Here is a 17,382-nt window from a genome sequence, read left to right as displayed (position 1 = left end):
CTGTTATGGGACCTCTCTCCTCTGCCTGGGTGCCTGGGCCTAAATATCTGACAATGGACTGTTCCAGTGTTGGGTGACGTAAAGCATGATTCTCTGCTAGGACATGCAGACTGATTCTCTGCTGACATGAAGCCAGATTCTCTGTTACGGGACCTCTCTCCTCTGCCTGGGTGCCTGGGCCTAAATATCTGACAATGGAATGTTCCAGTGTTGGGTGACGTAAAGCATGATTCCCTGCTATGACATGCAGACTGATTCTCTGCTGACATGAAGCCTTAATCTCTGTTATGGGACCTCTCTCCTCTGTCTGGGTGCCTGGGCCTAAATATCTGACAATGAACTGTTCCAGTGTTGGGTGACGTAAAGCATGATTCTCTGCTAGGACATGCAGACTGATTCTCTGCTGACATGAAGCCAGATTCTCTGTTACGGGACCTCTCTCCTCTGCCTGGGTGCCGGGGCCTAAATATATGACAATGGACTGTTACAGTGGTGGGTGACGTGAAGCCAGAATCTCTGCTATGGCATGAAGAGACTGATTCTCTGCTGACGTGAAGCCAGATTCTCTGCTATGGGACCTCTCTCCAATTGATATTGGTCAATTTTTATTTATTTTATTTTTATTTTAATTCATTTCCCTATCCACATTTGTTTGCAGGGGATTTACCTACATGTTGCTGCCTTTTGCAGCCCTCTAGCTCTTTCCTGGGCTGTTTTACAGCCTTTTTAGTGCCGAAAAGTTCGGGTCCCCATTGACTTCAATGGGGTTCGGGTTCGGGAAGAAGTTCGGGTCGGGTTCAGATCCCGAACCCGAACATTTCCGGGAAGTTCGGCCGAACTTCTCGAACCCGAACATCCAGGTGTTCGCTCAACTCTAGTAATAAACTGCAGATTTGTGCGTCAGATAAGAACTGAGTAATAGAGCATTCCTGCTCCGGTATCATGGGGGGGGAATAGGTAAAATACCATGAAGCAGCTCCCTCTTTGGGGCTCTTAATACTGGAGGATTGCATTAACAGAGATCTGAGAACAACTTCTAATTGTGTAGGAACACAGATGGTAAAGTTTCCCTAAGTGGTTGAGAGAGGGATAAGGCCTAAGTAGCCCTAATTGTACAGAGGACCTAAAGAGGTACTGATAGTGTAAAAGTGGGTACTCCCTTATCTCTGTTCAAAAGGGTATATTAAGCAAAGCTGACTACAAAGGGGAGTCGACCCAGGCAACACATTACAATTTGCGATGTTGCCTTGGACAGGTGGTGAAAAAGGAGAAGAGGGAGGGGGTCCTACTAACCCCTAACCAACAGAGATCATAAAAGGTCAACGTTAACTATTAGTATGGAAGTAAGTAAACCTTTAACTTTATGCATAAAGGATAGTAATAAGGGACTGAATCTAAAGGACTGTTACTATAATAACTCTTAGATAGCAAGTCCATAGATTTTCCTTTAAGCTGAATTCAGATGGTTATGACCGGCTACTTATCCATAAGTGGGAGTCTCTTCGGTGTGGAGGAAAAGTTACCTCTTCTAGACCTTTGAGGTTTTGAAGTGCGAGGAAGCTCCCATAAATAAACTTTAGGCAAGTCTGGTAACACCGACAAGTTTTGGACTGTTTCCCAGTTATCTATGGGTAATGGTGATATCTGAAGATGGTCGTAGACCTTGTCCAGGTCACTATAGGAGGATATAGAGGTGCGACGACCATCATGTAGGAAGGAAAGTCCAAAAGGAAAAGTCCATCTGTAGATGATCTTGTGCTGACGTAGCCAATCTGGGAGCGGTTTTAATGCTCTTCTCTTTTTAAGCATTGATTGAGCTAGGTCTTGGAAAACGGTGATCACGTTATCTTCCCATTCCAGCGGGTTGGCGTTTCTAGCAATGGCCAATATGGCTTCTTTGACAGGAAAATTTAGGAATTTACAGATCACATCTCTGGGGGGTTCTGTTAGTTGCGGTTTTAGTCGGAGAGCTCTATGTGCTCTCTCAATTATGACTTCATGTACAGAGTGTGGTTAAAAGCATGGCAAGTGCTCTGCAAACAAAAGTGGATAGGGAAATGACTTTAAATAACATAAAATATGAAAAAATAAAAAAATAATTATCGTGATCTAGGAGGACGAGGTCCATTATGGAGTAGGAGGTTGAGGAGGCGGTGGAGGATGTGGCGGTGTAGGTGGAAGCGGCGGTGGAGGAGGTAGCCTACACAGTTTTTGGGTTCAAATTTTTTATTTTTATTTTTTTAAATTAGGGTACACCCCAAAACATTGGGAAATATAACCTGTAATAAACCCCTCCAGTTGTGCTAAACACACGTTCAGACAATACACTGGCTGCAGGGCAGGCCAGCACCTCCAAGGCGTAAAGGGCAAGCTCAGGCCATGTGCCCAATTTGGAGACCCAGAAATTGCAGGGGGCAGAACCATCAGTCAGTTCGTGTAGGAGTGTACAAACATACTGCCCCACCATGTCGCACGTCCCTGTGATGTTCACGATCCAATTGGATATCTGCTCTATTAACTTTCAATGTTCTTTTCTGCGCCTACCATGGTGATCACGGTTATCGGCGAATCAGGGTTCCACCCCGGAGAGGGAGCTTGAGAAAGGGAGACCTCATCCAAAGGAGGTCAATGGCTGCAATGGGATGAAGCGGAAATGTGGGAGAAGCTATTAAAACTGAAGAATTTTAGGAAATTAGGGGGAGCGCGGCAATTACCCACTCCCGACTCTGGGAGATAGTGATGATAAATAACAATACAGGACTCTTAAGATGCCCTGTTATTGGAATGATTAATAAAAACTTACAAACAATAGTGAATGTAACTGTGGTATTTTGGATTTGGAAATGTTAGCCAGGAAAGGTCCTGCTGCCGCTTTGTTGACTCTAGATAACTTCTGCCTGACGCATGTTCCTGTGACGTCCACCATCCATTTGGATATCTTCTCTATCAACTTTCGATGTTCTTTTCTGAGCCTAACATGTTGATCACGGTTATCGGCGAATCAGGGTTCCACGCCGGAGAGGGAGCGTGAGAAAGAGAGACCACATCCAAGGGAGATAAAGGTATTACATTTTTTGGGGACCGACCGGAAATATGGGAAAAGTTATTGAGGCACAAATGTTGGACAAATTACTGAAGCGCAAATGTGGCAAAAGTTATTGAGGCGCAAATGTGGGAAAAATGTAACAGACAAATTTTTTTTTTTTTTTTACCTGTCTACAGCAGTGGTACATCACACCTAAAAATTGGTGAATTTCACCCGAAAATTTCACAGAATTTAATTTTTTTTACCTGTCTACTATATGTAGCAGTGATACATCACACCCAAAAATTGGTGAATTTTACCTGAGAATTTAAATGACAAATTTTTTATTTTTTTTAACTGTCTACTAGGTATAGAAGTGGTACATCACACCCAAAAATTGGTGAATTTCACCCGAAAATTTAACTGACAATATTTTTTTTTAACCTGTCTACTAGGTATAGAAGTGGTACATCACACCCAAAAATTTTTGAATTTCACCTGAAAATTTAACTGACAAATTAATGAAATGACATAAAATAAAATACATACAAAAAAAAAAGATTTATGAGGTGGAGTTCAATATAGAGTAGGAGTTTAAGGAGGATGTTGACGTAGCGGTGTAGATGGAAGCGGTGGTGGAGGAGGACGAGGTAGCCAACACAGTTTTTTTGTTTTTTTATCCAAAATACAAGAATGAGCAATTGCGCTGCAGTATAACAATGGCTGGTTAAGGCCGGTATGCATGTCTATTCTGCACAAGGTACGGACAAGTCCTGTGGCATCCATGCCTGGTTCATTTTAATGAACGTGAGCTTGTCAACATTGGCTGTGGACAGGCGGCTGCGCTTGTCTGTGATGACGCCCCCTGCCGTGCTAAACACATGTTCAGATAATACACTGGCTGCAGGGCAGGCCAGCACCTCCAAGGCGTAAAGGGCAAGCTCAGGCCATGTGCCCAATTTGGAGACCCAGAAGTTGAAGGGGGCAGACCCGTCATTCAGTACGTGTAGGCGCGTGGACACATACTGCTCCACAATGTTGGTGAAATGCTGCCTCCTGCTAAGACGTTCCATATCAGCTGGTGGTGCTGGTTGTTGTGGCGTGCTGACAAAGCTTTTCCACATTTCGGCCATGCTAACCCTGCCTTCTGAGGTGCTGGCGGTGCCCCAGCCGCATTGGCGACCTCTTCCTCATCCCCTGCCTTCGCCTTGTGCTTCCACTGTGCCCCCGCTGTCAGGTGGGAATGCCACGAGCAGCGCGTTTACCAGCGTGCGCTTGTGTTCGCACATCTTACCATCACGCTCCAGTGAGGGAATTAAGGACGGTATGTTGTCCTTGTAACGTGGCCACCCAGGAATCAGCACAAGTTAGAATGTGGGCAACGCGGCGGTCGTTGCGGAGACACTGCAGCATGTAATCGCTCATGTGTGCCAGGCTGCCCAGAGGTAACGAAAAGCTGTCCTCTGTGGGAGGTGTATTGTCTGTGTCCTCTATATCCCCCCAGCCACGCACCAGTGATGGCCATGAGCTGGTCTGGGTGCCACCCTGCTGTAAACATGGTTCTTCCTTCTCCATCTCCTCCTCCTCATCCTCCACCTCGTCATCCTCCAGAACTGTGCCCTGGCTGGACAATAGTGTACCTGGCGTTTGTGGATGCAGGAACCCACCCTCAGAGCAACTTGTGGGTAGGCACGACATACTGTGGGACAGCCACTGCCATAAGGCCTTTAAAACTATCCATCTCCACCAGACAGAATGACACAATTTCAAAGGCCAGTAATTTTGAAATGCTGGCATTCAGGTCTAAGGATCGCGAGTGGGTAGGGGGGTACTTCCTCTTCATCTCTAGTGTTTGGGAGATGGAGAGCTGAACGCTCCCGTGTGACATTGTTGAGATGCTTGGTGACCCAGGTGGTGGTGTTGCTGGCAGATCCTCTGTTTGCAGGGTGGCAGGTGGCACTGTCACTCCAGAGGTGGATGAAGAGGCCGAGACTGCAGCACAAGAGGAAGCAGGAGGAGCCAGAGACCTTTCTTGGTTTTTGAGGTGTCTACTCCACTGCAGCTCGTGCTTTGCACTTAAATGCCTGGTCATGCAGGTTGTGCTCAGGTTTATGCCTCGCTTCAGGCTCTGATTGCTTAGCGTGCAAATTACTCGTGTCTTGTCGTCAGCACATTGTCTGATGAACTGCCACGCCAGGGAACTTCTTGGAGCTGGCTTTGGTGTGCTCGGCCCCTGCTGCAGTGGGCAGTAGCAGGCGTACTGTCTAGGGGAGGGCCGCTTCGCTTTTGCACCCTGCTCGCTCTTCTGCTGTGCTTTTGGCTCTGTGCGACCACCGCCTCTTCCTCCGAACTACATAAGTCACTCGCATGACCTTGATTCCATGTGGGGTTGAGGACCTCATTGTCCTCCAAATCATCTTCCCCCTAGTCTTCACTCCTGCCCTCCTTGTCGGTCTGCACACTTTCGAAAGCCCCAGCAGTTGGCACCTCAATCCGAGACGTGCTGCGATGGTCCTCCCATATACTCTTCTTGAAACATAAGTGGTTGGGCATCGGTGCACTCAATCTCTTCCACTTCTGGGGCAGGGATAGGTGGATGGCCCTGGTAAACCCTGCTAACAGAGACATCAAAAAGCACAAGAGACTGCTGCATGACTTGGGGCTTAGACTGCTTGGCTGATTTGCAAGGGAGGGAGGTGAAAGACTGATGAACATCGGCTGCAGGTGCCAACTCTGATCTTTCAGCAGGAGACTGGGTGGGAGACAATGTGAAGGAACTGGAGGCACTGTCAGTAACCCAATCTACTATCGCCTGTACTTGTTCTGTCCTCACCATTCGTAGAGTAGCATTAGGCCCGACCAAATACCGCTGCAGGTTCTGTCGCCTACTCGCACCTGAGGAGGGGGTTTCACTTGTGCGTGTAGCTGGCACAGATCGACCACGTCCTCTCCCTGCAACAGGAGCTCCACCAGCAGCACCACGACCTTGGCCACATCTCATATTTGACGCTCTCCTCATATTTCTCAAATTTAGGATCTTGCCCTAAATGGGTGTTTAATTAATAGCAGAATAGAGCAACAGTATGTAAAGGGTGTATCTCACACGCCCTGATCCAGACTAGGCCGCAATTAAAGATTTGTCCCCAAAATGTCAGTATTTCAACTATGTAAAGGCTGTATCTCACAATGACATATGCAGCAAAGGCTGCAAAATAAACTTTTTTTTTCCCAACGCGTGTTTGTTTAATAACTGAATATGACAGCAGTATATAACCCTGGAATTTTAAACGTCTTGATGCTGCAAGGCCTGAAAAATTGTGAATTTTGCCCAAAAAAGGGTGTTTTATTAATAGAAGAATATAACCGCAGTATATAAATGGTGTATCTCACACGCCCTTATCCAGACTAGGACGCAATTAAAGATTTGTGCCCAAAATGGCTGTAGTTCCAATAACTGAATAGAACCACACTATGTAAAGGCTGTATCTCACAATGACATATACAGCAAAGGCTGCAAAATATACTTTTTTGCCCAAAACGAGTGTTTGTTTAAAAACGGAATATGACAGCAGTATATAACCCTTGAATTTCACACGTGCTGATGCTGCAAGGCCTGTAAAATTGTGTATTTTGGCAAAAAAGTGTGTTTTTAAAAACCCAGAAAATTATGGCTGTATTTCTAGCTTAAATTGCACACTGACTAATCCAGATGTTGGATATTGCCAAAAAAGTGTGCTTTTTTACTAACAGAATATGAAAGCTGTATATAACGTTTGAATTTCACACGTCCAGATGCATCTAGGGATGTAAAATATTGTATTTTGCACAAATAGGGTGTTTTAACCCCTTAGGGACGCATGACGTACCGGTACAGCATGTTTCCTGAGTCCTTAAGGACCCATGACGTACCGGTACGTAATGGCTTTAAAATGTGATTGCGGCGCCGCGGGGGTTAATCGGAACGGGATACCTGCTGAAATCATTCAGCGGGCATCCTGTCACAACGCCGGGGGGGGTCATGTGACCCCCCCGGATCGGCGATCGCCGCAAACCGCAGGTCAATTCAAATTGCAGTGCTTTCTGCAGTTTCTGATCCCCGCAGTCCCTGACCGCGGGGATCAGAAACTTTAAAATGCCCAAAATGTTGATTTTTTCACCCCCCCTGCACCTCTGAATTACTTTATGCAGGGTGGGGTTGCAGGCGGTGCGGCCGGTGCGGGAGGCGGGATCGCCATCCCCCGCCCGCTTCCTCTTGAATATTCATTGGTGTCCAGTGGGTATACCAGATTGGTATAAACAGCTGACATCTGTGCTGTGATGTCAGCTGTTTAACCCTTTCCATACCGTGTTCCATACGGACCGCTGTATGGAAAATGTTAACAATCAGGGAGTTCCCTCCCTCTCCCATCGGGGGGCTGCTGTGCCTTTGCAGCCCCCAGACAGGATGGGGTCACAGAGGGAGGGAGCCCCCCTCCTTACCCTTCCCGTCTGCTCAGTTGTGGCAGACAGGGAAGGTTCCCATGGCAACAGGACGCCTTCTCAGGCATCCTGCTGTCCATGGTGCTGAACAGATCTGTGCTAAAGGCATAGATCTGTTCAGACAAAGTAAAATACAGTACAATACACTATATAGTGTACTGTACTGTAATATACAGACATCAGACCCACTGGATCTTCAAGAACCAAGTGGGTCTGGGTCAAAAAAATGTAAAAAAAAAAGTGAAAAAAGAAAAGATAAAAAAAACACATTTATCACTGAATAAAAATTTAAAAAAATAAAATACACTACACATATAAGGTATCGCCGCGTCCGTAATGACCTGATCTATAAAATGGTCATGTTACTTTCCCCGCACGGTAAACGCCATACAAATAAAAAAAATAAAAACTATGAGAAAATTGAAATTTTGCCCACCTTACTTCCCAAAAAAGGTAATAAAAGTGATCAAAAAAGTCGCTTGTACGCCAAAATAGTACCAATCAAACCGTCATCTCCTCCCGCAAAAATCATACCCTACCCAAGATAATCGCCCAAAAACTGAAAAAACTATGGCTCTTAGACTATGGAAACACTAAAACATGATTTTTTTTGTTTCAAAAATGAAATCATTCTGTAAAACTTACATAAATAAAAAAAAAGTATACATATTAGGTATCGCCGCGTCCATATCGACCCACTCTATAAAAATATCACATGACCTAACCCCTCAGGTGACCACCGTAAAAAAATAAAAACTGTGTAAAAAAAGCAATTTTTGGTCATCTTACTTCACAAAAAGTGTAATAGCAAGCGATCAAAAAGTCATATGCACCCCAAAATAGTTCCAATTAAACCGTCATCTCATCCCACAAAAAATTAGACCCTACCTAAGATAATCGCCCAAAGACTGAAAAAACTATGGCTCTCAGACTACGGAGACACGAAAACATGATTTTTTTTGTTTAAAAAGTGAAATCATTGTGTAAAACTTACATAAATAAAAAAAATTGTATACATATTAGGTATCGCCGCGTCCGTGACAACCTGCTCTATAAAAATACCACATTATCTAACCTGTCAGCTGAATGTTGTAAATAACAAAAAAAAAACGGTGCCAAAAAAGCTATTTCTTGTTATCTTGCCTCACAAAAAGTGTAATATAGAGCAACCAAAAATCATATGTACCCTAAACTAGTACCAACAAAACTGCCACCCTATCCCGTAGTTACTAAAATGGGGTCACTTTTTTGGAGTTTCTACTCTAGGGATGCATCAGGGGGGCTTCAAATGGGACATGGTGTCAAATAAACCAGTCCAGCAAAATCTGCCTTCCAAAAACCATACGGCGCACCTTTCCCTCTATGCCCTACTGTGTGCCTGTACAGTAGTTTACGGCCACATATGGGGTGTTTCTGCAAACTACAGAATCGGGGCAATAAATATAGCATTTTGTTTGGCTGTTAACCCTTGCTTTGTTACTGGAAAAAATTGATTAAAATGGAAAATTTGCCCAAAAATCTAAATTCTGAAATTTTATCACCATTTGCCATTAACTCTTGTGGAACACCTAAAGGGTTAACGACATTTGTAAAATCAGTTTTGAATACCTTGAGGGGTGTAGTTTCTAGAATGGGGTCATTTTTGGGTGGTTTCTATTATGTAAGCCTCACAAAGTGACTTCAGACCTGAACTGGTCCCTAAAAAGTGGGTTTTTGAAAATTTCAGAAAAATTTCAAGATTTGCTTCTAAACTTCTAAGCCTTGTAACATCCCCCAAAAATAAAATATTATTCCCAAATTGATCCAAACATGAAGTAGACATATGGGGAATGTAAAATAATAACTATTTTTGTAGGTATTACTATGTATTATAGAAGTAGAGAAATTGAAACAGAACAGGCCTGGAACATGGGGAGTAGTCACCCACCCAGCACTTTGACTACTTGCAGTAAGAGCTGTAAGGTGTCAAATAGCAACTGATGCTGACACATGAAAACTGGCTCTTACTCCACGGAGGTCAGGAACCTCGGTGACACATACCTTCCATCAACGAAGGTCCCTTGCACCTTCCTGCAAGGTGTATGCAGGCAGATGGGAGCCCCAATGCTGTTTTGGCATGAAATGTGTGAAGAACTTTCAGAATCCACAGAACACTCTTTTTTGCTGAACCCTTATGTAGTATAGCAAACAGAGAACAAGTATGTTTATGGTGAGCAGCAACATGGCCTCTCTCGCCTAGGGGATGTCATCTCTGCTGGAACTCCCCCTAGAGTCTCTTTGCACCTAGAAACCCATCTATAGACACCTAAGTGCCTATGCGGTTGATGTGCCTAGAATTTGAAGCCGTCACTGGGTGCACTGTCTACCCAAACATGAACCTGCTTCCTGCTCTCCTCCTTCCCTTTATATGCCTATTTGAAGTGGTACCTCCTGCTTTAAAAGGCATCTGTCAGCAGATTTGTACCTATGAAACTGGCTGACCTGTTGCATGTGCTCTTGGCAGCTTAAGGCATCTGTGTTGGTCCCATGTTCATATGTGCCCGCATTGCTGAAAATTTTTTTGTTTTAATATAGGCAAATGAGCTTTTAGGTTGCTGTTACACCTAGAGGCTCTGCTCTCTCTGCAACTGCAGCACTCTATGCACTTTAATTGACAGGACCAGGCAGGAAAAACATCATCACACCTGGCCCTGTCAATCAAAGTCCAGAGGAAATGGGGATTGCAGAGAGAGGGCAGACCATCTAGATGTAACAGCTGTTCTGTCCAGCTGGGTTAGAGAATCATTACAGATCACATCTGCCTTAGTCTTGGTATTTCTGATGTGTTTAGTGTGGTTATAGCACCATCTAGCAATGTTAAGTTGTAATACACTTTGTTTTTTCTGTTACAAAGACAACTGGATTGTGGGTGGTGCACTGCATTATGGGAGTGCAAAGCATTCTGGGAAAGAGAAATCTCCAGTCTCCAGGACACAGTTCGGAGCTGTTCTATGCATGTCTCCTTCCCATACTCCACCATCCTTGTAAAAGCATATCTGTTGAGAGATCTACCTTTGTTTCAGGGACATCATGTTATGCAGAGCTGTTCATTTAGTTGTAATTGTTACTCAGGGAGTTGGTACTACTGTTAGCTAGACAAGTAATCCTATGTATAGACAGGCATTTTACCATGTGATTTCACGGTCAATGCAAATACATGTTATCCATGCTTAATACTTATACATGTTATTTGTATTCTTGTAATTTTATCAAACAATCCTATTTTAACAAGCAATCAATCATATATAATCAATCAATCACATATGTATGACCTGTTGACCAATAAACAAGTTGCACTACAAAGAACAGTCCTTTTATTTGGAAGACAGAAATGGTTTATGCTGAATGTCAGACTGCACACTGTGTTAACAAGTATAAAGACAGAACAGTAAAACAGATGCTAGTCAACAAGGAAACTGGTTCTGCCGGAGCCGCCATTACACACGCGGTCCTGTGTACAAGATTGCAGCGGCTGCCATACAGTCACAAGAAGTGAGAGTGCAGCCTCCAGCAAGTGCAGCACGATCCAGACCACGCTGAAGTCCATTCCTACTTAGACCACACAGAGACATTAAGCAGCCAGCAAACAGGCAGACAATGTCCACTAGCCGGGCATCATCATTCAGGACCAGGTCACGATCCAGTTGCTCTTGCAAGTACTCAATAAAAGAAATCGCTGCTCTCGCCTGTGCAGAAGTTGAGGCAGCAAAAGTAAGGTCTTCCTTCACTGCAAAAGACATGCAACTAAAGCTAAGGCAAGCAGATCAAGAAACAGAGAGAGCCTGCCTGAAAGCGTCAATGGAAAAAGAGAGAGTACGCCTGCAAGCGTCACTGGAAGAAGAGAGAGTACACTGACAAGTGTCAATGGAAAAACTCACCTAAGAGAAAGAACCGGCAGCCGCAGCAGCCCAAGCAGAGTTTCTAGAAGCCATGTAGTTCACGGAATCTGAGAAACACAGCAAAGTACTCGAGCTAGACCTAGATTAACAAGATCCAGGACAGCGCATCTCAGAATATGTCCATCAGCATCCCAAGACAGATGATGACTATGATCCAGTATATCAGTCAGCTTATGCAGAGTGCCAAACATCCTACCTTGAACCACAGTACCTCGAGTAGGACGGTATGCGGAAAAGCGATACTGCCCTATAGAATGAAAGCTACAACCTTCGCTTCGACTTAAAGGGACAACCTTCTCGTCAGAATGGTATTATACAGACTTCCTTAAGCCAGAACCCCCTAAAAGGTATGGTGATACACCACAAACGTAGCATAACAGCAACACACCCGGTAGTATTGACGCTAACCAGGCCGCCATGGACTTCGCTAAGATCTTTGCTAAACGGGAGCTGGTTACCAAAAGACCTATAAAGTTCACTGATCGCCCCAAGAACTACAGGACATGGCAAGCCTCCTTCCAAAACGACATAAGAGACTTAGATCTTTCCTGTAGTGATGAGCTGCAGGAGCAATATTCGAATTCGCAATTAGAGTTGAGCGAACACCTGGATGTTCGGGTTCGAGAAGTTCGGCCGAACTTCCCGGAAATGTTCGGGTTCGGGATCCGAACCCGATCCGAACTTCGTCCCGAACCCGAACCCCATTGAAGTCAATGGGGACCCGAACTTTTCGGCACTAAAAAGGCTGTAAAACAACCCAGGAAAGAGCTAGAGGGCTGCAAAAGGCAGCAACATGTAGGTAAATCCCCTGCAAACAAATGTGGATAGGGAAATGAATTAAAATTAAAATTAAAAAAATAAAAATGAACCAATATCAATAGCAGAGGTCCCATAGCAGAGAATCTGGCTTCACGTCAGCAGAGAATCAGTCTCTACATGCCATAGCAAAGAATCTGGCTTCATGTCAGCAGAGAATCAGTCTCTTCATGCCATAGCAGAGAATCTGGCTTCATGTCAGCGCAGAATCAGTCTTCATGTCATAGCAGAGAATCAGGCTTCACGTCACCCACCACTGGAACAGGCCACTGTCACACATTTAGGCCCAGGCACCCAGGCAGAGGAGAGGTCCCGTACCAGAGAATCTGGCCTTATGTCAGCGCAGAATCTGTCTTCATTTCATAGCAGAGAATCAGGCTTCACGTCACCCACCACTGGAACAGGCCACTGTCACACATTTAGGCCCCGGCACCCAGACAGAGGAGAGCGGTCCCGTAACAGAGAATCTGGCCTTATGTCAGCGCAGAATCTGTCTTCATGTCATAGCAGAGAATCAGGCTTCACTTCACCCACCACTGGAACAGGCCACTATCACACATTTAGGCCCAGGCACCCAGGCAGAGGAGAGAAGTCCCGTAACAGAGAATCTAACCTTATGTCAGAGCAGAATCTGTATTCATGTCATAGCAGAGAATCAGGCTTCACGTCACCCACCACTGGAACAGGCCACTGTCACACATTTAGGCCCAGGCACCCAGGCAGAGGAGAGAGGTCCCGTAACAGAGAATCTGGCCTTATGTCAGCGCAGAATCTGTCTTCATGTCATAGCAGAGAATTAGGCTTCACGTCACCCACCACTGGAACAGGCCACTGTCACACATTTAGGCCCAGGCACCCAGGCAGAGGAGAGAGGTCCCGTAACAGAGAATCTGGCCTTATGTCAGCGCAGAATCTGTCTTCATGTCATAGCAGAGAATCAGGCTTCACGTCACCCACCACTGGAACAGGCCACTGTCACACATTTAGGCCCCGGCACCCAGACAGAGGAGAGGTTCATTCAACTTTGGGTTGCCCCGCAATATAATGGTAAAATGAAATTAAAAATAGTATTGAATGAGGAAGTGCCCTGGAGTAGAATAATATATTGTTAAGGAGAGGTAGTTAATATCTAATCTGCACAAGGGATGGACAGGTCCTGTGGGATCCATGCCTGGTTCATTTTTATGAACGTCAGCTTGTCCACATTGGCTGTAGACAGGCGGCTGCGTTTGTCTGTAATGACGCCCCCTGCCGTGCTGAATACACGTTCAGACAAAACGCTGGCCGCCGGGCAGGCCAAGCACCTCCAAGGCATAAAAGGCTAGCTCTGGCCACGTGGACAATTTGGAGACCCAGAAGTTGAATGGGGCCGAACCATCAGTCAGTACGTGGAGGGGTGTGCACAGGTACTGTTCCACCATGTTAGTGAAATGTTGCCTCCTGCTAACACGTTCCGTATCAGGTGGTGGTGCACTTAGCTGTGGCGTGTTGACAAAACTTTTTCACATCTCTGCCATGCTAACCCTGCCCTCAGAGGAGCTGGGCGTAACACAGCTGCGTTGGCGACCCCTTGCTCCTCCTCTGCCTTCGCCTTCGGCTTCCACTGGTTCCCCTGTGACATTTGGGAATGCTCTCAGTAGCGCGTATACCAACGTGCGCTTGTACTCGCGCATCTTCCTATCACGCTCCAGTGTAGGAAGTAAGGTGGGCACATTGTCTTTGTACCGGGGATCCAGCAGGGTGGCAACCCAGTAGTCCGCACACATTAAAATGTGGGCAACTCTGCTGTCGTTGCGCAGGCACTGCAGCATGTAGTCGCTCATGTGTGCCAGGCTGCCCAGAGGTAAGGACAAGCTGTCCTCTGTGGGAGGCGTATCGTCATCGTCCTGTGTTTCCCCCCAACCACGCACCAGTGATCGGCCCGAGCTGCTTTGGGTGCCACCCCGCTGTGAACATGCTTCATCCTCATCCTCCTCCACCTCCTCCTCATCCTCGTCCTCCTCGTCCTCCAGTAGTGGGCCCTGTCTGGCCACATTTGTACCTGGCCTCTGGTGTTGCAAAAAAACTCCCTCTGAGTCACTTCGAAGAGACTGGCCTGAAAGTGCTAAAAATGACCCCTCTTCCTCCTCTTCCTCCTGGGCCACCTCCTCTTCCATCATCGCCCTAAGTGTTTTCTCAAGGAGACATAGAAGTGGTATTGTAACGCTGATAACGGCGTCATCGCCACTGGTCATGTTGGTGGAGTACTCGAAACAGCGCAACAGGGCACACAGGTCTCGCATGGAGGCCCAGTCATTGGTGGTGAAGTGGGTCTGATCCACAGTGCGACTGACCCGTGCGTGCTGCAGCTGAAACTCCACTATGGCCTGCTGCTGCTCGCACAGTCTGTCCAACATATGCAAGGTGGAGTTCCACCTGGTGGGCACGTCGCATATGAGGCGGTGAGCGGGAAGGCCGAAGTTACGCTGTAGCGCAGACAGGCGAGCAGCGGCAGGGTGTGAATGCCGGAAGCGCGAACAGACGGCCCGCACTTTATGCAGCAGCTCTGACATGTCGGGGTAGTTGCGAATGAACTTCTGCACCACCAAATTCAGCACATGCGCCAGGCAAGGGATGTGCGTCAAACCGGCTAGTCCCAGAGCTGCAACGAGATTTCGCCCATTATCGCACACCACCAGGCCGGGCTTGAGGCTCACCGGCAGCAACCACTCGTCGGTCTGTTGTTCTATACCCCGCCACAACTCCTGTGCGGTGTGGGGCCTGTCCCCCAAACATATGAGTTTCAGAATGGCCTGCTGATGTTTACCCCATGCTGTGCTGAAGTTGGTGGTGAAGGTGTGTGGCTGACTGGATGAGCAGGTGGAAGAAGAGGAGGAGGAAGCTGAGTAGGAGGAGGAGGAGACAGGAGGCAAAGAATGTTGCCCTGCGTTCCTTGGCGGCGGAAGGACGTGCGCCAAACAGCTCTCCGCCTGGGGCCCAGCCGCCACTACATTTACCCAGTGTGCAGTTAGGGAGAAATAGCGTCCCTGGCCGTGCTTACTGGTCCACGTATCTGTGGTTAGGTGGACCTTGCCACAGATGGCGTTGCGCAGTGCACACTTGATTTTATCGGACACTTGTTTGTGCAGGGAAGGCACGGCTCTCTTGGAGAAGTAGTGGCGGCTGGAAACAACATACTGTGGGACAGCAAGCGACATGAGCTGTTTGAAGCTGTGTGTGTCCACCAGCCTAAATGACAGCATTTCATAGGCCAGTAGTTTAGAAATGCTGGCATTCAGGCCAGGGATTGGGGGTGGCTAGGTGAGAATTTACGCTTTCTCTCAAATGTTTGTGAGATGAAGAGCTGAACGCTGCCGTGTGACATGGTTGAGATGCTTGGTGACGCAGGTGGTGGTGTTGGTGGTACATCCCATGTTTGATGGGCGGCAGGTGCCAACGTTCCTCCAGAGGCGGAGGAAGAGGCCTAGGCGGCGGCAGCAGCAGCAGAAGCGGCCGAGGTGGCGCCAGCAGCAGAAGAGGCCGAGGCCGCAGCAGCAGAAGAGGTAGCAGGGGGAGCCTGAGTGACTTCCTTGTTTTTAAGGTGTTTACTCCACTGCAGTTCATGCTTTGCATGCAGGTGCCTGGTCATGCAGGTTGTGCTAAGGTTCAGAACGTTAATGCCTCGCTTCAGGCTCTGATGGCACAGCGTGCAAACCACTCGGTCTTGTCGTCAGCACATTGTTTGAAGAAGTGCCATGCCAGGGAACTCCTTGAAGCTGCCTTTGGGGTGCTCAGTCCCAGATGGCGGCGGTCAGTAGCAGGCGGAGTCTCTTGGCGGCGGGTGTTCTGATTTTGCCCACTGCTCCCTCTTTTGCTACGCTGTTGGCTCGGTCTCACCACTGCCTCTTCCTCCGAACTGTGAAAGTCAGTGGCACGACCTTCATTCCATGTGGGGTCTAGGACCTCATCGTCCCCTGCATCGTCTTCCACCCAGTCTTGATCCCTGACCTCCTGTTCAGTCTGCACACTGCAGAAAGACGCAGCAGTTGGCACCTGTGTTTCGTCATCATCAGAGACGTGCTGAGGTGGTATTCCCATGTCCTCATCATCAGGAAAAATAAGTGGTTGTGCGTTAGTGCATTCTATCTCTTCCACCCCTGGGGAAGGGCTAGGTGGATGCCCTTGGGAAACCCTGGCAGCAGAGTCTTCAAGCAGCAAAAGAGACTGCTGCATAACTTAAGGCTCAGACAGTTTCCCTGATATGCATGGGGGTGATGTGACAGACCGATGGGCTTGGTTTTCATGCGCCATCTGTGCGCTTTCTGCAGAAGACTGGGTGGGAGATAATGTGAACGTGCTGGATCCACTGTCGGCCACCCAATTGACTAATGCCTGAACCTGCTGAGGCCTTACCATCCTTAGAACGGCATTGGGCCCCACCAAATATCGCTGTAAATTCTGCTGGCTACTGGGACCTGAGGTAGTTGGTTCACTAGGACGTGTGGCTGTGGCAGAACGGCCACGTCCTCTCCCAGCACCAGAGGGTCCACTAACACCACCACGACCATGTCCACGTCCGTGTCCGCGTCCCTTATTAGATGTTTTCCTCATTGTTCCCGTTCACCACAATTTTGAGAATGGCAAATTTGGGAATGCTTTTTCAACCCAGAAAAAAAAGTGTGCTTTTACGGTCACTACAAATAACTTGACCAGCTAAAACAGTGCAGATTTGGTTGAATATAGATGTGAGACCTGTTTTTTTTTGCGCTGTGTGACAGGTATAGGTTTAATCACAGAATCACACTTCTATCAGCACGCTAGCGTGTGTCTTAGGTTTTTCTGAATGACACTATCAATACCTTCAATGTAAGATTTTCTTTTTGGGATAGATTTCAAGTAGGCCTCAAATACCAGAAACTAGTTATTTTGAGAATGGCAAATTTGGGAATGCTTTTTCAACCCAGAACAAAAAGTCTGCTTTTACGGTCACTACAAATAACTTGACCAGCTAAAACAGTGCAGATTTGGTTGAATAGAGATGTGAGACCTGTTTTTTTTTTGCGCTGTGTGACAGGTATAGGTTTAATCACAGAATCACACTTCTATCAGCACGCTAGCGTGTGTCTTAGGTTTTTCTGAATGACA

This window comes from Bufo bufo, chromosome 1 (genome assembly GCF_905171765.1).
Source record: "Bufo bufo chromosome 1, aBufBuf1.1, whole genome shotgun sequence".
In the NCBI taxonomy this organism is placed as follows: domain Eukaryota; kingdom Metazoa; phylum Chordata; class Amphibia; order Anura; family Bufonidae; genus Bufo; species Bufo bufo.
Note: the sequence above shows the minus strand (reverse complement) of the source record.